Source organism: Hippopotamus amphibius, chromosome 7, assembly GCF_030028045.1.
Source record: "Hippopotamus amphibius kiboko isolate mHipAmp2 chromosome 7, mHipAmp2.hap2, whole genome shotgun sequence".
NCBI lineage: Eukaryota > Metazoa > Chordata > Mammalia > Artiodactyla > Hippopotamidae > Hippopotamus > Hippopotamus amphibius.
This window is the reverse complement of record NC_080192.1, coordinates 50,625,482-50,649,468: the sequence shown is the minus strand read 5'-3', so window position 1 is coordinate 50,649,468 and position 23,987 is coordinate 50,625,482. Positions and strand designations below refer to the sequence as shown.

Sequence of the window (23,987 nt, the reverse complement as noted above, 5' to 3'; positions counted from 1 at the left end):
TTCGGAAAGGACTTTCTTCCCATTAATCCACAAAATCCTGACTATGTGTGTGATCCCTGCCTTGGTTACAGTTTCTCAGGATTCAGTCCTGGGACGTCTTCTCAACCCCTGTGTTCTCCCTGACTCTGTAACTGCATCCACATTCATGGCTTTAGATGCCATTTTTATATAGGGCTGATCCACAAGTTTTTGTCTCTCACTTAGCCCTCCTTTCAGCAGCCCATGACAGAACATCTCCACTTGGGTATCTCACAGGGCGCTCCAGCTTCACAGATCCAACTCTGAACTTTCCATTTTTGACCCTCCACTCCCTGTCCTCACACCCCCAGCCGGCCTTTCCCTAAACGTCCCCAACTGCTCATGATAGAAACTAGTCAAACAACATTTGACACATTTTCTCAACCTCGATTACCAGCTCTTGTCAAGCCTGTCCTCAAATACATCCAATTCTCACCAACGTTTGTCACCACCCTAGTCCAAGCTATCATCTTTTCCCTGAACTACTATAATCGTCTCCTAACACCCCTGCTTCCCTCAATACCCCTCCAGTTCATTCTCCATACTGCAGCCAGAGTGATTTTTTTTTTTCAGCCACGCCGTGAGGCTTGTAGGGTCTTAGTTCCGTGACCAGGGATTGAACCTGGGCCCTCAAGCAGTGAAAGCGTGGAGTCTAACCACTGGATCACCAGGGAACTCCCCAGAGTGATCTTTTAAAATATGAATAAAAGGATCCATGCCTCTGCTTAACACCCTTTTGTGGCTTCTAGTTGCTCATACAAGAATATCCAAACCTGCTCTTTCCTGGCTGGAACCATGGAGGGTGCAGAAGAGAAGAAAAAGAGGGTTCCTGCTATACCAGAAACCCTTAAGAAAAAGCAAAGGAGGGCTTCCCTGGCAGCACAGTGGTTAAGAATCCACCTGTCAATAGAGGGATACAGGTTCAATCCCTGGTCCAGGAAGATCCCACATGCCACGGAGCAACAAAGCCCGTGGGACACAACTATTGAGCCTGTACTCTAGAGCCCGCGAGCCACAACTAATGAGCCCATGCTCTGCAACTACTGAAGCTCACGTGCCTAGAGCCCGTGCTCCGTAACAAAAGAAGCCATGGCAACGAGAAGCCCAAGCACCACAACGAAGGGTAGCCCCCCTTCCATAACTACAGGAAGCCCGCACACAGCAGTGAAGACCCAAATGCAGCCAATAACATAAAAATAAATTAATTAATTTAAAAAGAAAAGCAAAGGAATTTCACAGAGCTGAAGATCAAGCGCCTGAGAAAGAAGTTGTCCAAAAGATGCTTTGAAAGGCAAGGAGGAAGTTTATCAATGAAAAGGCTAAGCACTATTACAAGGAGTACAGGCAGATGTACAGAAGCAAGAGTCGAATGGCTAGGATGGCAAGAAACGCTGACGACTTCTTTGTGCCTGAGGAACCCAAACTGGCACCTGACATCAGGATCAGAGGTAGCAACGGTGTGAGCTCAAAGGTCTGAAAGGTGTTGGAGCTTCTTTACCACCTGCAGATCTTCAGTGGCACCTTTGTGAAGCTCAGTGAGACTTCAGTCAACATGCTAAGGACTGTGGAACCACATAATGCATTGGGTATCCAAACATTTAGTCAGAAAATGAATTGATCTCCAAGGTTGGCTATGGCAAAATCAACAAGAAGTGAGCTGCCCTGCCAGCTCACACATGGATTCCTCAGTCACTTGGTAAATACGGCATCATCTGCATGGAGGATCTGATTCATGAGATCTGTTCTGTTGGAAAACGTTTCAGAGAAGCAAACAACTTCCCATGACCCTTGAAACTGTCTTCACCGCAAGATGGAATGAAGAAAAAGACCATCCATCTTCTAGAAGGTGGAGATGCTGGCACCAGATCCATAGGCTTATTAGAAGGATGAACTAAGGTATCTACCTTGATTATTTTTGTAATCTGGTTGGTTAATAAACAGTGACTGCTTTTAAATTGAAAGAAAAAAGAAAAAGAAAATCCAAACCCTCGTGACCCTCCCCCGTCTCTCCAAAGCTATCTCCTGCCACTACCCCTGTGCAGCCACCCTGGTCTTCATTTCATTCCTTCAACCCCCTCCAACCTCAGGGCCCTCGTACAAGCTATTCCTTCTGCCTGGAACACGTGTCTCCCGACTTTCCACATGACTCTTCATCCTTCATGTTTCATCTTATCAGAGAGATCTCCTCCAACTTAAAGTAGTTCTCATCACATCCTCTTATTTTCTTCCATAGTTCTTATCAAAATCATTATTTATGCATGCACTTATTTGTTAATCCCTGTAACCCCAGACCATGTCTGCTGTGTTCATCTCTGCATTACTCACCCCAGGCACAGTGTCCGACACATGGTAAGTGCTCAGTATTGTTTGCTAAAGGAATGAATTAATAAATGAATGATTAATTAGCATGAAGTAAACAATTTTTTAAATCTCCTGTCACCTTCTAGAAATTATTTCTTCCTCTGTCCCCCACCAGACTCTCTTTGCCACTTACTCCTCCCTTCCCTAGCCAGTGCCTACGCTGGAAAACCTTTCTGCAATATCAAAATACATCTATCCTGTCACATTCCCACAGGGACTCTGCCCTCTTCTGGCCAGCGTGGGAACCGATTCCATTTTACTGGAGCTTGAGGATTTATTTTCCTTCTCCGATATTTTTATCTTAATCAGCAACTTCTGGAAAACCAAGAACTTGGCCCAAAATAAAGACTCCAAATCCATTTCTGGTTAGTAATGTATATAAATCAAGTCCATTAGTAAATTCATGAGTGATGAATCCTAAATGTAACCATGGCAGATGTCACTTGTTAATTCAACTCCTATTTATTAACTATCTACTCTGCCTGTGAAACTTAGAACTTTTCAAGGAGCCCCAGACCCCACAGAGGAGAAAGATATTATAACTAAATTAATGAAACAGTCCCCTCTGCAGACAACTCCCCATCTCACTTTCCCCAGACTAGGACACTGGAAGGAAGATGACCCCTAGGCTAAGAATTTAATCAGTCCTTATACATGATGGCACATATAAGACCTTCTCATATTTCCATCATGCCTGAGAGAGCATCATTTCTAATAAAGGTTAGAGGTAGGATCAAGAAAAAGAGCTAACACAACTCTGCAAGACTCCGGGGGGGTGTTTAAAAACTCGTTTCTTCCTTACAGGCTTGGACAGCATTGTTTTTGAGAATTGTTAGTTCTTGTGTGTGTGTGTGATCCAATCGTTAATTGTGGGACCAAAGGAAATACTTGATGGATGGATTGTCTGCCCCTCACCCTGGTAGGGAGACCTGAAAAGCAGGCTAGATTTGGAACACCCACATCCACCCCGGGCTACTTGGAGGCACGTGAAATGCCAGAGGCCACCTTGGGTTGGCTTGCTGGTGCCACCTCTACCCGCCACTCTCCCTCATTCCATTCCCACCCCGGGCATTATTATAGGCTGAAAAACTCAGACTTGGGGAAATGTAATGCTAGGGAAGTGGGACTGATCTAGGAATAAAACCAAATCCTGTGTATAAGGGTAGGATTTCCCAAAAGGTGGGTGGAGTTTCTCCCATGGGAATTTAGAAACAAGAGGCATATATCTGAGGGCAGAGGTGTAAGGTTGCATATGAAACATCCATGAGAAAACACCCTATGAATTGCTCAACTTTTTGGGTTGTTTTCTCTTAGACTGTGGGAAATGCTACATTTAGTGTATAACATTTAGATTATTTTTATATTATAGCATATTATTAGAATGTTTATTATTATATTATATTATTATTATACAACTAGTATGTTATATTAGCAGATAATGTTAATATATCATATTGTTACTACAACCCCCGATGTGATCATTCTTCTTAGATACACCAAACCTTCAATGACATCTGATTTACACATAAATCATTGTATGAGAATGTGGAGGTAAATACAGATGTAACGCAGTGTAATTATATTTCTCAGAATCTTTTGGTGGCTGCAAATCAAATTGGCTTCAGTGAAAAGATGAATTCATTGAATCATTGAACTGAAAATCCAGGTGCTCAAACTAAACATTCAAGAATCTCTCATTACTCCTTTTAAGTGTAATTTCCTCTTTGTTGTCTTTATTTTCAAGTAGTTGCTCCCATAGACAGGTGGAATGGCTATTAGTAGCTCCAGTTTAGCAACTCCAACAAAATCAGAACTTCTGGTTCCAAAATGTTTCAGAAACAGTATTAGGCAGATACCTATTTTCTCCACTTGTCCAATTTCAAACCAATCACTGGACAGGAATGCCCATCCCCAGAGCAAGGGAATTAAGTCAGGTCCTCGAACCACATAAACCAAATCTAAAATGACACATCTGTATGAAAGACACATAGCATTTTGAAATAGATATGTTGGGGACTTCCCTGGTTGCACAGTGTTTAAGGATCTACCTGCCAATGCAGGGGACATGGGTTCAACCCTGGTCCGGGAAGATCCCACGTGCCGCTAAGCAATGAAGCCCGTGCGCCACGACTACTGAGCTTGTGCTCTAGAGACTGCGAGCCACAACTATTGAGCTCAGGTACCACAACTACTGAAGCCCACGCACCTAGAGCCGGTGCTCCGCAACAAGAGAAGCTACCACAATAAGCCCATGCACTACAATGAAGAGTAGCCCCCGCTCGCCGCAGCTAAAGAAAGCCCACACACAGCAACGAAGACCAAATGCAGCCAAAAAATAAAATAATTACATAAAAATAAAAATTAAAAAATAAAAATTAAATAGATATATCAGGTACTGTTAACTCTTCTAAATAACATTTTATATTTGTATTTACTTTGTAAGTAAAAATATAGCAAAGTAAAAAATAGAAGAGTGATCCAGCAATCCCACCCCGGGCATGTATCCAGACGAAGCTATAATTCAAAAAGATACATGCATGTAAGTTCATAGCAGCACTATTCACAATAGCCAAGACATGGAAACAAGCTAAATATCCATTGACAGATGAGTGGATAAAGAAGATGTGGTGCATGTAGACAATGGCATACTATTCAGCCATAAAAAAAAGAACAAAATAATGCCATTTGCAGCAACATGGATGCAACTAGAGATTATCATACTAAGTGAAGTGAGTCAGACAGAGAGAGACAAATACCATAAATGAATCTATCTACAAAACAGAAACAGAAACACGGACATAGAGAAGAGACCGGTGGTTACCAAGGGTAAGGGGGTTGGGAGAGGGATGGAGTGGGAGGCTGGGTTAGCAGAGGTAAGCTTTTATATAGAAAATGGATAAACAACAAGGTCCTACTCTATAACACAGAGAGCTATATTCGATATGCTATGATAAACCATAATGGAAAAGAATACTAAAAAATGTATACATGTATAACTGAATCACTTTGCTGTATGACAGTAATCAACACAATATTGTACATCAACTAGACTTCAATTAAAAAATTGCTCAAGTAAAAACAATAACAGAGGAGGACAAAGTTTGCTCTTCAGAAAGGGCAGCAAGGAATGAGGTCAGGACTAGTGGTCGACTCTGGCGTAGAGGGTTCCAGGTATGGGCGATGACAAGCACAAGAGCTCCGAGGGTGGCGTGTGCTGGCAGTACCTGACAGACCACGGGAGGTCCCTGTGGCAAGCAAGGGGTAAATGGTAGGCGGGGGAGAAAGAGAGGGCGTGAGGAGGCACATGAGGGACCACCTCGTAGACCACGGAAAAGACCGTAGCCTTTAGTTCAAATGTAACAGGAAGGCATTGAAGCAATTTGAGCCCAAGGTCAACATGCTGCTACTTGTATTTTAAGAGGCTGCCTACTGTTATAGACTTTAGGAGGCATCAGGGGAGGGAAGAGAGGACCCAGATAAGTGAGGAGGCACAGAGCACCAACGGAAGATGAAAGATAACAGTGGCTTTGGTTACAGTAGAAGCTGGATACGTGGTCAAATTCAAGAATTATCTTTGAAGTCAATGCCAATAGGATTAGGAGATGGATTTGATGAGGATGTGAGAGAAAGAAGGGGGTCGAGGATGATTTCACGGTTTCTTGCCAGAGGAAGCAAGGGTTCCATGGAGTAACAATACGTCAAGAATACTGACAGCATGCCACACCACCGCACACACACACATTTTATTGAAGAACTCAGGAGCTCTGTTACTTACAGTCCGCCACTCAGTGCCTGCACATGTCTGGTGATCCCAAACACTGCTCTCCACACTAATATCCTTCAGGCCTGCGGGGAAACACATTTCGCCTCATATCCTTGAACTAGAAGCATATGACTGTCCTGAAGGTGTACAGGTTCCGCTAGTCCCAGTGCTGGAGGTGAAACACTGCTTTGAGCGAGAAGAGAACTGGAGGAGTGGAAGTCCTCAGGTAAGAGAGACAAATGACCTCGTCATACCTTTCCTCTTACATAAATAGCATCATTTCCCAGCAGTACTGAGCATCAATTTTCTTGCTTCTCTTGATGTTCCAATTTGTGGCCTGGGAGATACCCACCAACGATCTCATTATTCAAAACTGTTGCATATGGTTTCTGAAAAAAACAATTTGCAACATTTAAAACATTGACCTTGTTCTTACATTTATATACATAGACCTACATCTAACGAATGCATGAACTATAACACTGATTATTTACATTGGTAATTAGATGAACATTGAACTCTAGATTTGCAAATGGTTTTACTTTTATGAACATATCTGATAAGATTTAATTCACTTTTCCAAAAAATTTAAATTTAAATATATGTGAATTAGGCACAGAGCCCTTCAGAGGCAAACCCTGAACTTTAGCTCTGTGAAGTGATCAGCTGCACTTCTTTATCCCGTGGTCAACCTGCCATGAGTATCCCAGCACCAATCCATTGGTATGAACATTTTTTGGAGATGGACTATTTTTAGTTTAATAATTTTGATTTTAATTTTTGATATGCATTAATTATCATATGTTTTGCCTTTAAATTTTGTAGACAATTTAAACTATTTTAGAACAAATAACTTTCTTGAAAACAGAAATAATTTTAACTTTTTGACTTTACATTTACTCTAGTATGCATTCATGAGTATATCCAATTTTATATTCATTGAGTACAACCACATTTTTGTTGTTTAATCCTCCAGAGCCTAACTGCCAATATGACACAAATTAAATGAAAATTTTTATTACAACATGATAAATGGCTTTGCTAAAATCAAGAAAAATCTATTTTATGCAATAACTAGTTAAGAATGTACACAATAATATGTATTGATAATAATGTGTGAATTATGCATATCTTTTTTTACTACTCATCTAAACATTTCTAGCCTATAAATTAAATGGTGATTAGTAATGGTGGTTAAATTAAATTCAGCCATCTTCAATATTTTGCCAAATTTCAGTCATAAACTAATGTTGTCTCATATTTTTTATTCTGTTGTTCCTATGTACATTTGACAAGGGAAGAAGACAGAACATATTTTATTCAACCATGGGCTGGTTTGACTTATAACAAATATTTTGACATACAGGATGGGGATTTCCATTTGTGCTCTTGCCTGGGCCCTGCAAATGATAGGGGCAGCCTTGTTCAAAATACCAAGAATACCAAGAAGAGTATGATTAACTCTGGAAGATCAAAGAAGTTTCCACTGAGGAGCTGGTGCTTGAGTGGATCACCAAGGATGGTCAGGAGCTCAACAGGCAGAGGAAAGAAGGGCATTCAGAGAGCAGGAACAGCATGTGCGAAGCTAGTGATCACGCGCTGTGAAATGCAGCACGGTTGACATGTTTGGGCATAAAGTTTTGCGCAGATAAGGGAATGGCTGTGCATGGAGCTAGAGCTGAGACTCGCAGAAAGACATTTAGAACTGATAGACATCATGTACTGCTTTTATTCATTCAGAAATATCTGTTTTGAGCACTTGCCACATGTCAAGCACTAGGCTAGATGCTGGAGGTACAGCTACAAACCAGGCACCAAGTTTGCGCTCCAGGAGTTCACGTGCAGACTCTAGTGGAGGAAGAGGTTAGGTCACAGTCACTGTGCATGTCTTAGGAAGCACCTGACGGAAGGGATCCCAGTACAAAGATCTTTGCAATTCTACCCAGCCCAGGGCCTTAAACCAAGTAAGTCCCCCACAAATTCAACTGCTGAATTAAAGTGAAAAAATTACTGCTGGCACATTTAAATTTATTCTCAAGGCTACATTGCAGGAAGCACAATTGTGAACTATTCCCGAAGGTCTCACGTCTGAGGGATACAGGGAATCCATCAGCTCAGTGTTAGGAATGCTTTGAGGGAGGTGAAGCCTTGAAAACAATAAAATATTAATAAAAATTAAAATAACAAAGTGTGATTACCAATAATAACAGCTGCCATTTATGAATCATTTAGTATGTGCTGATCACTATGGTACGGGCTCTGCACGGATGGTCTCTACAATCTCTTGATTCTGACACCAATCCTTTGACATAGACAGAGATACTGAAGGGCCGCAACATGAATTAACCTGTCCTCATACAGCTAATAAGCAACAGATCAAAAGTTCAAAGCCAGGGCTTCCTAGGTGGTGCAGTGGTTAAGAATACGCCTGCCAATGCAGGGGACATGGGTTCGATCCCTGCTCCAGGAAGATCCCACGTGCTGCGGAGCAACTAAGCCTGTGCGCCACAACTATTGAGCCCATGTGCTGCAACTACTGAAGCCCATGCGCCTAGAGCCCATGCTCCGCAACAAGAGAAGCCACGGCAATGAGGAGCCTGCGCACCACAACAGAGAGTAGCCCCCACTCACCGCAACTAAAAGAAAGCCCGCACACAGCAAAAAAGACTCAACACAGCCAATAAAAAAAAAAAAAAAAAAAAAAGTTCAAAGCCAGGTCTGCCTGGATCTAGAGAAACCTGGAAGGTGTCCCTTACACACACACACACACACACACACACACACACACGGAACAGACAGGGCTTTTAAAATAGTCCAAAGAACTGTGATCATCCTCAAAATGCACCGCCTTGTGGTTTTGTTTTTTTTTTCCTCTTCTGGCAATTTTACAAGATTTGGACAATGGCCACATCTATATAATAAACAGATGGAATCTGGACTCTTTCCATCTGGCCCATCTCTAAAACATGCTCATCTCAATGGATTGGTGCTGGGGTTTCTGTGGTGGGTTAAGGGACTCTCCAGCCAATAAGGAAACACAGTTACTCAACTGACAGAACTAAGAGATAAGGGTTTCCTTTTGTAGAGCTCTTAAGGACTGTTAGTGTGAGTCTACTTGCCTCACCAAGAAATCAGTTGAGAGACACTTTCTTTTTTCTAAATTAGAAGCATTTGCTTCTATTAGAAATGTTTTGAAGAATGTAAATATTCAGGGAAGGGAAAGAATTACTTCTCAGGATACAACAGCTTGACGAAGAAATTTCCCTACAGATGAAACCTAGTCACTAAGAGCCAGAAGATGATGGGAGAGTCTGCTGAAGAAAGTTGGAGCAGCGAGGCCGCCATGTATGGCTGTGCAGATTGTGCACTGCACAAGGGAACCCGGCCAAGGTGGCAAGTGAGACTAAAATCTAGCAAGCAGTCTGCTTGCTAAATCATGCAAGGACTGTGTCTGCTCAGAAAAAGGGGAACTTGACTTGAATCTATATATTCACCAAATGTACTAGTGGCAGCCCTGCCCTAGGCTCCCTCCACTTCAAGGGTGCTAGTGGTGACACTGGGTGTTCATCTCCATTCCTTCGATCTCTCCCACAATCTGGAGCATTGGAGAGGCAGGTGGGTATCCCAGCATTCCAAAGCACAGGTAGAAGTTGGTGCCAGATTGAGTTATAGCCTCTAGCCAGAGAAAAAGACCTGGCAAGGGATCTCACCTTTGAGCGTCATCTTCATTTCTCAGAAATCCTGCCTCTGTTTCCAAGAAGCCTGCTAACACTAAGGAACCATTCTTGCTGGAGATGTCTGGTGCCACCTGCCTGCATCACACTCCAGTGAGGTGCCACAAGGATAAGGTCCTCAGGCCAAGATGCAGACCAATTCCCTTTGTCAGGGTCTCCTTTGTGCTCACTTGGAGGGTCTGTGTTACCATCAGCACTGTTTATCGTACCATCAACAACTTTTAGGAGACTAAAAACAAACAAGCAAAACCCAGCTCTTCCGCAACCACAGCACTCACTGCTATGCTCCTACCCAGCTTTTTCTCTGGCAGGTGAAGGTAGGAGGGAACATTCATTGTTTCCATTTTTGAAAAGACCTCCAAGTGCTTTTCGTCTTGGTCCAGACATGTTTTCTTGTGCGTATGTTTACAGTGTTTTTATTCATAAATTAGAAAGCTAGGACAGACGTGTTCTATGAAGGCTCCTCCCTCCGCTCACTGCATGTTTCTGAGGGGCTGACACCCAATCCAGGAGCCAACAAGCGGAAATTTGAGACAATCACCTGTGTTACAAACGCATGTTTCTCTCAGTCACAAGCTCGGGTGCCTCACGGTGATTGGTTTAGTTCACTTTCCCACGAAGGCGTGTCCCTGGAAGGCCACACCTGCAGTTCCCCACTGTGAAGAAGTCCAACTCATCGATAAACTCAAAACCAACGGTAAAGAGGACAGCCATTAAAAAAAAAAGTCAGTGTCTGCTGATTGGATCTGTACTCAGAGGGCCATGTGGTTTTCTAAGTAAAAATTTCTAACCAAAATCAGAGAGATTTGTGTTAAACTATGTGCTTTGGGGTGTGTGTGTGTGGGGGGGGGAGGCGGGGCGAAGGTGAATTGAAATAAAAGGCAGGTAACGAATATAATTCATGTTAAGATGATGGACCACCCTTCCCCCCCATCTTTGAGGGTCCTAGAATCACCTAACACAGGGCCTGGCACACTATACTTCGTCAAAAGGTTTTTGCCTTGTTCCTCCTTCTCTCCCTTCATTCTCCCAATCTGTTTCCAGCATTCTCTCAGGTAAAACATATTTTATTTTTGAGTTCTGATAAAACAGGGTGGTGGCATGGCTTTTATCCACTGATTGTTTTCCCCTAAGACAACGTTTAATGAATGTTTAATAGGTCCGAGACATTGTCCAGACATCAAAGGAGATGCAAAGACAGACGAAACTTGAGTGTGCCCTCAAGGAGTTTCAGCCAAGAGGAAGACCTTGGATGGGTGTTAATCACTGGACAAATATTCATTAAGTGCTTGCCAGATGCCAAGCATGTTCTTAACATGGGGGAAACCGCAGGGAACAAAGTAAAGACACTGTTACCATGCTCAAACTCTGGAGAAGGGAGCTGGATGAGAAAGAAAGAACTCTTGAATGCGTCTGCTATGACAGCACCAAGTAGTGAGTGCCGTTCCGCAGATACTGCCGGTTGTCTGCCTGCTGCGCCCATGGTGCCAGCACATGACCCGACCCCTTTCGAATTTAGGTGTGGTCATGTGACTTGTTACTGCCAGCGACGCAGGAGCAGAAATTCCTTGTGTCACTTGCCGCAGAAGCTTCAGGAGCCCGGGCACAGCCCACCACGTTGCCTCACCGCTGCTGAGGTGGTTGTGGAAGCCACGTGTCACCTGAAGCCTCACCGCTCCGAGACCCTGCGGGGTTACCGCGAGTGGAGCCCCCTGCTGGTCAGCGGTGGACGTGTCGCAGGGGTCAGACCCGTTTCTGCTGTGTTTAGCTGCTCAGGCGTGGGGATGATCCCTACCACAGAACAATCAGAACTTTTCAGGGAAAAGGGAGTGGCTTACAATTCTGTGGCAAAATCAAACACAATTAAGGGTATTTTAAAAGTAATATGGGAGGAAGCCGTTTCTGTTTCAGATAGAGTAGTTACACACGTCCTCTCTGATCAATTGATGTTTGCTGAGACACCTGAAAGAAATCAAGTGCCAGCCATGAGGAGAGCTGGGTGAAGGGCAGTGCAGGCACAGGGAGCAGGTAAATGCAAAGGTCCTGAGACAGGAGCATGCTTGGAGTATCTGATGTGACCGGTGTGGCCAAAGCATAGTGAGCAAGGGGAGAGTGGTAGGAAGTGAATTTGGGAAGGTTGGTGGAGGGTGCAGATGAGCAGGGCATTGTGGTCCACGTGGATTATATATATAAAGGTCAAGCGCAAAGGAAAGTTAGAGGCATGGGGAGATGATAGCGGATGAACGAATGGCACTGGAGCTAATCATCTTTGACTCTTATCTCTGCCTCACCTCTTATATCTAACTCATGATCCAGTCTTGGATCTTGGATCTGTTCCCTATGCCCTGCCCCAACCCCACGGTCACCGTGTTGGTTCCAGCCTTCTTAGCCTTGACATGAACCACGACAGTAGCTTTCTAACTGGCCAAGTCCTTACATTCTTGTAGCCAAAATGAATAATCTATGCTTCAGACTCTAAAAATTTATCCTTCAAAAACTCAAAAATGAGGAAGTGACATAGCCTGGTTATAACACACCAGAGGCAAGTCTTTAGCATGGAATTTGAGGCCCTCCATCATTATGCCAGCCCAGAGGTCCTCCTTTCCTGTCTTGACTCTCACGCTCACCCCTCTTTTCCTCCCCTGCAGAATGACCTCCCTCCATATGGCTCCCCACACACCATGCTGTTTTCACACCTCCGTGTCTTCACACAGCCATTCTCTTGCCTTTCCCACATCCTATCTGCCAGCATCACTCTAAACCCTGTCTAATCGTGACCTCCTCTGCAAAACTTTCCATGATACTGCCCCCATGATGGACGCAGTGAGGTTTCTCTCTCTTTTACCTTAGCATTCAGGCAATTACATCCATGATCACAGCCAGGATGTTGTGTAGGTTTATCTGTTTATGTGACCGTCTCCTCTTCTGATGTGGTTCATTCTTTGAGGATGAAACTTGTGATTCACTCCTCTGATCAAGGCTGGGGCGTGTACAGCTCTCTCTGCACTATGGGCTCTCCTTCCTGGGTTTTTTCCAGGCCCCGCATCCTATACCTGTTCTGGGCCCAGTGGCTCACTGTGCTTCCAACTATGATCTGCTTTGGGCTTAGCAGTTTATTGCAATCCATGTTTCCAACCCCAGACTTTGCTTTGAATACCAAAAACTTACAATCTTAGGCCTGTTTGGGTCGATCCTGGTACCTGGACCACCACTAAAGCCGGGGTCCTGTCCCCTGGTTCAGCTAGCGTGTGGGCATTGCTTACTTCTGTGCACAACAGCTGCTCCACGCAGGGTGGCAGAATGAGCTGACCTCCCCTTCTTCTTCGCCGTGTCCTCCTCACCCCCGCCAGCCACTTCCCTCGGTAGTTTGGGTGGCCCCACTGGAACCCACCAGGCTTATCTAACCCACTCCTCCTCTCCCCACTCCACCGGGTTGCTGGAAATGCCTCTGGAGCCATCACTTAGCAATAGAATTAGTAGAATTTGTCCAAGCCTGTCTGAAATTGGGGTACAAAAACCACAAGAATGAAGTTGTGTGCTTTTTTGAATTTAATATCTGGCAATTCTTCTTAAGCATGCATCCCGATATGGGTGAGGGGTCGGAATGAGCTGTACTTCTTGTCAGACTTTGTTATGTTCGCGTGAGTCTCCTCCTGGGGCCATTTTGCCTCAGAGAGTGTGTTTTGAATCTTCTCGGTCTTGGAAAAACCCACAGGAGCTGTGAGTAAGGATGGTGGCATGCAGGGGCCTGGGTGTGGGCTGGGACGGCTCTTGCCTGCCAGCTCCAGAGTTTCTGGGAAAGCATAATTGCGGTAGGAAGAATTTCTAGGCAATACTGATTTCAGGGAATAAAGGTAGAAGAGAAGAGAAAATAAAGCGCAGAAATGAGAATGAAGGCTCAAGTGACCTTCTTTTCGATGACCTAATTGAGGCCATTACTTCCCGTTTGATGCAAAGAAGATCCAGGGTAGGGATTTTGAGCTGTGCTGTCCATGGTGGCTTAGTATCTAGACAGGAAAAGGAGTTCTCAGGTCCCTAGTTGGAAGGAAGGGCATCTAAGCAGACCAGAGATGACACGTTTAGGTCCAGACCTCACAAAAGGAAGGGAAGGCCTGACCATGTCCATGCAGGTCTCTTCTATTAGATGCCTTATGGTGGCCTAAAAAAATCCACAAGGAGCCTTCGAATGGCAGGTGACCGAGCACTTGACATCCTCTCTACTTCCTTATTTTGGCATGGGCGGATGGCTCATGATGTTGTTTCACAGTGCTTTATTAAAACCACAACTAACTTCCCTTGAATTTTTACTGTGGGTGAGGTTTATTCAGAGACCATTGAGAAGATTCAATTGGAAAGGTGTACAAGCTTGTTTTCACATAGAATCCTGTTGCTCTCAATGTTCGAAATAAGGTCCTCACCTCACACTAAGGTGATTTCCAGGTCACCCCAGTGAGCACTGGAGAGACAGGAGACACCAAGGAGACAGTCCCTCTGCAAACTGGTCAGAAGGCTAGGCCTGGGTTTCTCAACACACTGAGATCACGTGGAAGTTTTTAAGTTCCCAGAGAAGGAAGAGAAGCTCAAAAGGTGCCTAACTGGAAAGCTAGAGCCGTTATCAGAGTAGCTGTAAAACAGCTGCTACCTCAACTGTGTGGTCAAGGGAAATACTAAATACCAAACTTTAATGTACATTCATTTAATGCAAGAAATAGAGTCAATTAATAATACATTGTCTTAATACTTATGCTAAATCATTATTTTATATCAATATGCTGTTAATGTAATTGTTATATTAATTATACATTCATTTAATAATTATTAACATTCAATTTATTAGATATGTGTTTAATCTAATATATATTAAAAGTACTGAATCAGATACCACCAAACCCTCAAAGACCATATAACAACAGTTCTGAAGACTAAAAATAGGGAGAAGCTCCCCAATTCCTTTTATGAAACGAGCAAAATTTTGATATTAAAACTCCACATGGACAGTACAGCATGAGATAGATTATATGCTAAGTATAGCTATGAACATAGTTGCACAAACATTTGGTAAAACTGAACACTTGTCCATTAATTTCTTACAAAGGAAAGTAAGGAAGAGAAAGAGAGAGGAGAGGAAGATACAAAGAAAAAGGAGAAAGAAGGGAGGGAAGGAAAAAGGAAGAAAGAAAGAAACATAAATTTGGAATAAAAAGAAGTGTTCTTAACCTGATTTAGCTACCTGCTAACCATCTAAGGCAAACATCATACTAAATGTGAAACATTAGAGGCATGACCTTTTTTAAAACTGAGATACAATTGACTTATGACATTATATTAGTTTCAGGTGTACACCATTACAGGCACATTAGCTTTAAAGTCAGGGACCAAGGAAGGATGCTCACTATTACTGCTTCTATTCAGGACAAAAATCCAGAACAGAGAGAGAGAGAGGGAGAAGAACTGGAAAAGTGAAACATGGTGGTCAATCCTAGCCAGTGATGTGGCTATCTACATATAAAATTGAAGATACCCCTTAGTTAGTTTAATAAAATTAATGAAAATTCGCCGAAGTCACTGGATGGATGGGAAGCAATATATAAAAATAGTAGCTTCATTATACCTAATTAACAACCATGTAGAAAATGTAACTAAAGAAAAGATCCCATTCACAGTGGCAGCAAAAGATATAAGGCAGATAACGAACTTAACCAGAGATGTACAATTCTTAATGAAAAATATTCAGATGTATTCAAGGACATAAAGCCAATAAATGGAGATGTATAGAATGTGAATAGATGGAAAGACTCAATGTTGTAAGAATGTTAATTTTTCTCAAATTAATCCATACATTTATTGCCATTCTAATCCCACTTTTTAACAGCGTTTTTGGCTAAATTTGACAAGCTAATCCTGAAATACATATGGAAGAATAAAGGACCAAGAGTCAACAGGAAAAGTTTGAAAAATAAAAATAAGGAGGGGGACATCTTGCCCTCTCAAATATCAAGATTTCTTGTAAAGTCTTGGTCCTTAGAACAGTGTGATATTAGCTGGAGGACAAATAGATGGACTAATGCAGCAGGATAGAAACCCCAAAACAGACATTCACACAGTTTCCATTATGTACTTTGGTACATGGACTTCTGGTGTCAGGGGGCCCTTGAAAGTGGCGTAATAAATAGTGGGGAAAGAATGGGCTAGCTAATAAATGAGGCCAAGAAAACTGATTATCCTTACATTTAAAAAAGTGAATTCCACATATAAAAATGAATTCCAGGTTTATTGAAAGTCTAACTACGAAATGCAAAACTTTAAAATTTTGAGATGACAATGTGGAAAGTATCAATATATATAGGAAGTCTCTATAACCTTGTAATACTAGGCAATTTCTTAGATTAAAACACAAAATTTACCTCAGGAAAGCAACTGAAATTTTCTGTATGACAAAGATCATCTAAAATGCAAAGACACACTATTGGAGGAAGATGTCGATGATATAATCAAGAAAATAGTAGTATGCAGAATGTACATTTTAAAAATCTATAAATTGGACTTCCCTGGCGGCGCAGTTCTTAAGAACCACCTGCCAATGCAGGGGACACGGGTTCCATCCCTGCTCCAGGAAGATCCCACGTGCCTCAGAGCAACTAAGCCCGTGTGCCACAACTGTTGAGCCTATGTGCCATAACTATTGAAGGCCGGGCACCTAGAGCCCGTGCTCCACAACAAGAGAAGCCACAGCAATGAAGAGCCCATGCACCGCAATGAAGAGTGGCCCCCGCTCGCCACAACTAGAGAAAGCCCATGTGCAGCATCAAAGACCCAATGCAGCCAATCAATCAATCAATTTATTAAAAATAAAGAAAGGAATCTTATTTTAAAAATCTATAAATTAATAAGAAAAAGGCCATCAAATATAAAGCTGGATAAATGATCTGAACAAGCAGTTCACAACAAAAGGAAACCAAATGGCAAATAATCACACAGAAAGATTTTCAGCTTCCCTAGTGATTAGAAAAATGCAAATTAAATGACTGTGGGATAGCACATTATCCTAAATAATTTGGCAAAGATTAAGAAGTCCAATGACACAGGTTATATAAGCTCTGATCAGGCATGAGTTATAATACTGTCGCTGTGAGTTCAATGTTAGTGAATCAACAATATACACTAAATAAGATGTCTTTAAACAGAAACATTTAAGGCAGGGTATGAGTTGATTGGCAGGAACTTAACCCTGTATTTCTCCTAGTACTACATTAACTCAATGTTCCCCAGAACTTTATAGACTCTGTGTGTGTATACATATATATATGTATATATATGTAAATATATATATATATTTATTTTGGCCACACCAGGGGGCTTGCCGGATCTTAGTTCCCTGACCAGGGATTGAACCCAGGCCCTATCAGGAAAAGGGCCAAGTCCTAACCACTGGACCTCCAGGGAATTCCCAACTGTATATTTTAAATCTGAGTTATGAGTATGTAAACATATTTTTAAAAATAGTTTCTAAAAAGTACATGACTTTTGTATATGTAAGACACAGTTCACAATTGTAAAGCATTTGTAAGAATAAAAGGCCAGTGGGGCTGAAGCTCAGTGAATGACAGGAAGGTTGGAGAGGCAGGCAGGCAAGTGGTCATGAAGGAGCCACAGGCAAGAGTAATACATTTGAATTTCATTGAGAACTAGAAGTAACTAATACTAGCAATACATTTTGCAAGGTTATTTGTTCTTTTCTTCTCTATCCTCTCTTCATTCCACTTCCTACAACCTTCCCCCAGCTCTCAAGAGGTCCAAATAGCTGAAATATCATCTTCAATAGGACTTCACAAGGATATCTTATTTTAATAAGGATTCTGACTCCATTTTTTGGCTTAACTGCTGACAGCTTGTAAGCCTCACCTCTCTCTTTCCCTTTGCCCTACATCTGGGCAAACTGATAAAACCCATGTGTTCCCGCCTTTGGCACTGGTGGGACTTCAAACCACACAAGTCTCCACTCGCGCACAGGAACCCTTAGCCCGGACCCGCCCCTAAGCACGATTAAAACCCCAAGCCCGTCTCCTTTCCTTGCTCTCTCAAGCCATTTTCAGACCTGCTTGGGGTTTCTGCCCTGCCTTCCCCAGAAAAATCCTCAGTTAGGTAAACAATAAACGTTTTCATACCCTCTTGGTGTGTCCCTACATTGGAAGCATATTGCGGGTGAGGGTCGATCTTGTTTTTCAGAATGGCTATGGCACTTTCAATTTAGAAAAATTATTCCAGCATTGAGAAGGAATTAATACGACTGAGGGCCTTGGGGAAATAAATATGCTGAGAGACTACTAAGACCAAGCGTAAATTTTAGACTAAAGCATAATTGATGTGCACACAAAAAGACTCATCTGTTTCTTGGGTCCTATATTCAATGCATTGCACTTTAACCTGAGCAGTGTCTTACTCTTATGTGATGACTGAAGATAAATAGAAGTTTAAACTATTTATTCTTGTTCTGTGCTATTACTTTTCTTGTTCATTGCAGAGTCCCACAGCTGTAGATAGAAAGACAAATACCAGTCCCCGAAGAGCTCTCTTACTTCCTCTGCCGCTCTTTGGCCCCCCAGACTCTACATCTATAGCTCACCTCAACCAGAGAGGAATACAGTCCCCTCCTCTGTAGTGGGAGAGCTTTAATTTGCCATTTCTGCCATACAACCCTGTCTTTTGCTATCACATAAGAGGTGGTCAGCTAAAGGCCTGTCACTCTACATTTTAACAAGAAAACACTTCCCTATCTTCTCTCAAAATGGAAAGTGCAGCTGTAATACAGGGTCTATCATTAGAAAAAGCCATAAGATAAATGTATTATAACAATTTATTTGTGGGTTAACAATACTGCCATGTTCTGAGCATCTACCAAGTCCAAAATCATCTTCTCTATCTTCCTCAGATGGCATTCTCCATGCTCCCTTCCTGGGCTACAATAACAAAATGAGTGGCAAGGAATATGATTTAACAAGGGAGAGAGAGAAATATCAAATGTAAATATTTACAAACTAGTATCGCCTTTGTACTTTCCAAAGTTCAAAGGGCCAGGATAGATACATCCCACTATACCTTAGGGACTCTATACCAGGCAGCACTAGTCACTCACTTAACAGCCATTCCTTACATTTTTATTTGCTAGTAGTAGAATCTTGATTTTGCTCAGTTATCAGGTGGCCAACTGCTTCGGGGGAATTTGTTCCCTTCCCAGATCAGAGGTAAACCTTGATGTTACATCAAACATTCCTGTTCTAGCAACCAAATGAGCAATGGGCATGTTCCAATCCTGTTAAATAAGACATGTAGGAAGTCTTAATGGGAAGCTTCTTCGGATATTTTTCTTTCTCCAAACAAATAATAATACAAAAAGGCCATTAATTTTATTTATATTTTTATATGCTTTTTTTTTTCTTCTTTTGTAACTTCGGTAACCATCTTGGGACATTGGAGGAAGTGACCATAAAAAGATACAACAATATCCTGACAATAACAGTAGAAAAGAGAAAGAAACTAGAACCCTAATAAAATTGTTGATCTGATTTAACTAAACCTTTTACCTGTATTTTTCTCCTCAAATAAGATAATAAATAACTTTTGGTTTCAATATTTGAAGTCGGATTTTCTGTTACTTGAGGTTCTCGATGACCTAATTGACATTTGGTCTATAAAATAAGATTTACCTATATATGGTTTGAACACCTGGAAATGAATTATCTTACAAGTCAATAAATAGGGTTTCTGGCTTCACTATGGGGTGTAGAAAATAGGAAACAACATCACCCTGCACCCACAACCAAAAAAAAAAAAAAAGGTAGATAACTTACAAAATTACAACTTTTCTTGAATCTATCATAAAGATGTGGTCACAGGTCAGACAATTAACTTAAGAAAGACAGATGCCCCCAAGGAGAGCATTTGCTTAGCTACAGCAAATACCAAATGCTGTACAAGCTGGTAAGAAAAACCTAGCTAAAATATTTAACAAACCCTTAAAGGGCAAGTGTAAGAATATAGAGTATAGAGTTTAGGCTAAGAGTATAGAACTACTGAGAGTCACAGACATAGAGGAATTCACACCCATTTACAGGCTCTTCTCCACAGATCTCACTGAGTGTGCATGAGAAAACTGGAGACAGGATGAGAGTCTGGAGAAGCATCTCTTGTGGTGCAGACCTGGGCAAAGGAAGAGCAGCCACTGAGGTGAAGGCATGAAGATCTGCCCATTCCTTCTCTTCTATATTTCCTACAAAATAAAAGCCTTATCCCACTGGGGAAAAAACGTTAAACCCTGTCACCCACAGAGTACAGATGAAGATACATTGAAGCTGGAGAGAGGAACAGAAATGCCCTCTGAGAAAGATCAGGAATACTTTCAAGACTCAGAACGTTAGAGACACCTAACTGCTGGGTGAGCAGAAGGATCACTGTGAAGGCTCAACCTGTAAGATCCAGGGATGTAGCATCTATTTAAACCGGAACTTCAGCAGAACAGCAAAAACCACCTTCATTCTACTTCTCAACACCAAGCTAGCTAACTCAAAAAACAAGCAATAGCCATCTTCAAAAGTATGGGGAGAGAACTTTCTGAAGCATAGGCATAAAGGGAAGACTTAATCTGAGAGTGAAGCAGACATTGAGAAAAACCTTCTAGCAAACCACTCCCCACCATAAACACAAGGTAATGCTAGAAGTTGAAGCTTGTGGTACAGTGAGGGCCAACATAGCAAGAAAATAACCCAACCCCAGCCCTACTGTCTAGGCTGACAATCTCACACACTAGCAAAAATAGGAGGCATGCCCATTATCAGGCATAAATACAGTTTACCTTAGTCTATACTGCTCTACATAAGATGTCCAGCTTTCAACCAAAAATTGCGAGACACACAAAGCAGCAAATAAAAGTACACTATTTTAAGAGACAAAGCCATCAACAGAATCACATTCAAATAATAGAGAGATGTTGGAACTATCAGACATGGACTTTAAGCTCCCTCAAGAAGACGTAGGTAACCTGACTAGTCCCATATCTTTTGAACACATTGAATTTCTGATTAAAAACCTTCCAAAAAAGAAAAGTCCAGGTCCAGATGACTTCATGGCAAATTCTACCAGATGTTTAAAAAAGAAACAATAACAGCTTTGTACAAACTCTTCCAGAATATAGAAGAGATGGGAAAAATTCCCAACTTATTTAATGAGGCAGGCATTTTTCTGATACGAAACAAAGATGTTGTAAGAAAAGTGCAAACCAATATCCCTCTTAAACAAAGATGAAAAAAAATACTCAACAACAACAACAAAAAAAAACTAGGAATAACAAGAAACATCTACAATCTGACACAGGGCATCTACCAAAAACTTACAGCTTATATCATAATTAATGGTGAGAAACTGCATGTTTTCCCCCCTAAGATTGGAAACAAGGTAAGGGTGTCCTCTTCTACTACTCCTACTCAACATCATATTAGAAATTCTAGCCAATGCAATAAGGGGAAAAAAAGATGCATATGGATTGGAAAGGAAGACATAAACTGGTCAAAAGCCATATAAAAAGACTGAAATTTTACCCTACTTGCAAATTAACAAGTCAGCCTGCCCCAGTTTATGGATGCTGGCAGAGGGCACAAGATTCCCGGGTCAGATAAAAGAACTTTATTACTTACAGCAATAGCAGTCACCAAAATATCAGTATTTTCTTGTGCTAGTAACTCGAACCCCAGTTCCCACAGGGCAGACTGAAGAGGGCTGGATGATATCTGCAAATAGTTAGGGAACCAAAATATTTTATACTGGTTGTCACTGATTTCCAGAAACTGAAGTTGAAGGGAGAACTTGACTACAAGGAGGCACAGAAAATTTTCTGGTGTAATGGAACTGTTCTGTATTTTTAATATGGTGGTAGTTATATGATGGATACAACTCAGAACTCTATACTAAAAATGGTAAATTTTGTTGTATCTAAACTATACAATTTTTTTTTTAATGAAAAACATTATGGAGAGGGATACAGACAAAAGTGTTATCTAAAAAAATATGGGTCCTAGTTCCAGAAGTTGTTTAATTATTTCACCTTAATGGTCGTTGCTTTCTACATTTGCTTCAGTTTTGATTCTCCATTATGGGCTTCAAAATTATTTGATTTTGTATGTGAAGATTGTTTTTGTGGTTATATCTATGTAATTACATTTAAGTATAACAACATAGATTTAGTAAAAAATATTATTGCTATACTAGCTTGAATTCATGAGCATTTTTCTATTAATGACTTTATAAGCACAATTATAGCTGTCCCCACAACTCCATAAAGAAAGAAGGAAAATTTAATCATGAGACACAGACGTTAAATAACTTTCCCAGCCTCATGCTAAATTGACCAGTTAAGATCAGTTCAACTGTAAGTCAAAGGCCTTGAGTTTTGTGTGCTGCACGCCTATGGTTGGTTTAACTGAGTCTGGCTGCTTTCAATGTCAAAAATACACAACCCCGAACTGCCCAGCTAGGGGAGAAGTCAGAGGTTGGAGTAAGATTACCAGCACAGTGCTAGACATACAAAGATGAAAACATGAGAGAAGCCAGACACAGCCAACAGGAGGCAAGGAAGGCCAAAAGCTTTGGGAGTTCGACTTTCAATCCATGGGGGGACAAACCAGAGGTCAAAGGGGACATCCGGAGAAAATTCAACCCTTTAGACTTTCTAGCTGAAAAGGGATGAGGTCAGGGAGGCCAAATGCCAGGTGAGAGTTGGAGGCTGAAAACCCAGTTTAACTTGGGGTATCTCATGCCCTTTCTGGTCCAGGTTCACAGATTAACTCTTGCCTGCTCATTTAACCCAACTTGCCCCTCTGCAAGGTCCAGAACCAATCCATCAACTCAGCCTAACAGCTGATTTTGTGGAATAAGAAAGCCAAGCCAGTTGGTTGAATTAATAATACCAGCAATTGGTCAAATGCTTTGGTGCCTTTTGGACAGAGCCTATACACCAGTAACATTGTTGGTATTTCAAAGTAATTTTATGCTACAGGAGTCACAGACCCAAATGCCAAGTGAGGTCCATGAGTAAATGAGACAAGCAGCCCACTGACATGGTTAAAGAGTGGGAAAAATTATAAAAATTGGAACTGTCTCTAGAAAAAGTGCAACCATTACTATTTCCAATTGATGTTGCTGGAGAAAATGCCAATGTGGTCAGATCTGATTTTTCAAGAGAAGCTGAAATATGAGTGTTTACATGAAATTAAGTGATTTTCCAAATAAAATTCCTCAATGGTACTGGTTCTGCCCAGGAAACCTCATTTTGCAACTCCTGTAGAGCTTTAGGAGACTACCTTTTTAAAAAGCAGTATCAGAAACAATCTTTAATCCTCTCTCAATTTTTATACTGAAGATACTTTGAGAAATGCAAGATGCCAAATGGCAAAGATTCCTAATTTTGCTTGCTTTTTTGTTTTTTCTGAAGCAACAGCTGTTATCCCACATCTAAGAGTATAGAGCTCAGGTGGTAGATCCCATGATTCATGGAGGAGCTACAATAAGCTTGGAGTAAGGATGGGTTACAGGGAATAGGGTGCGGTTACAGGGAATAGGGTGCGTTCACCCTCATGTTTTCTAGCCTATCTCACCGCAGCACTACCACTTGTGGAGACTCGCTGGTAGATGTAGATTTTGTATTCTCTTGACACAGCTGCAGTGAGAAAGCACATCTGTGAAGCGTTTGCCAGCATGTCAAGAGTAACAGGACTCTTGAAGCCATTTCAAACGTCATGCCAATCCTTGTGCATAACATCTTTAAAAAGATTGTTGCTTTAGAGATCTTACTTTAAAAAAAAATGAAATGTAATACTTTTAGCCACTTAAAAGTGGAGTTCTTTTTCACTAAGCAAAGTTGACTTTTTAAACTTCTTTTTACAAAAAAAGCCCCCCCCCCTTTTTTTTGCTAGGGAGCAAGTAAGTTAGCATGGGGGTCCTAAGTGCTCTTAAAATCATTTTGCTATAGATCTGTGCACTGTTTATAATTCTTGAATAAAGCCAAAAGTAAAGAAAACCTTTCTCTGAAGGTTTATGAGATTTTTCCATGAAGCAGAAGTCAA

At 41.5% G+C, this 23,987-nt stretch overlaps 1 pseudogene; it reads left to right on the top strand.

The window, feature by feature from the left end:
* Positions 1–813: 813 nt before the first annotated feature.
* On the top strand, positions 814–1,913 carry LOC130857413 (60S ribosomal protein L7-like; annotated as a pseudogene).
* The last annotated feature ends 22,074 nt before the right edge of the window (positions 1,914–23,987 follow it).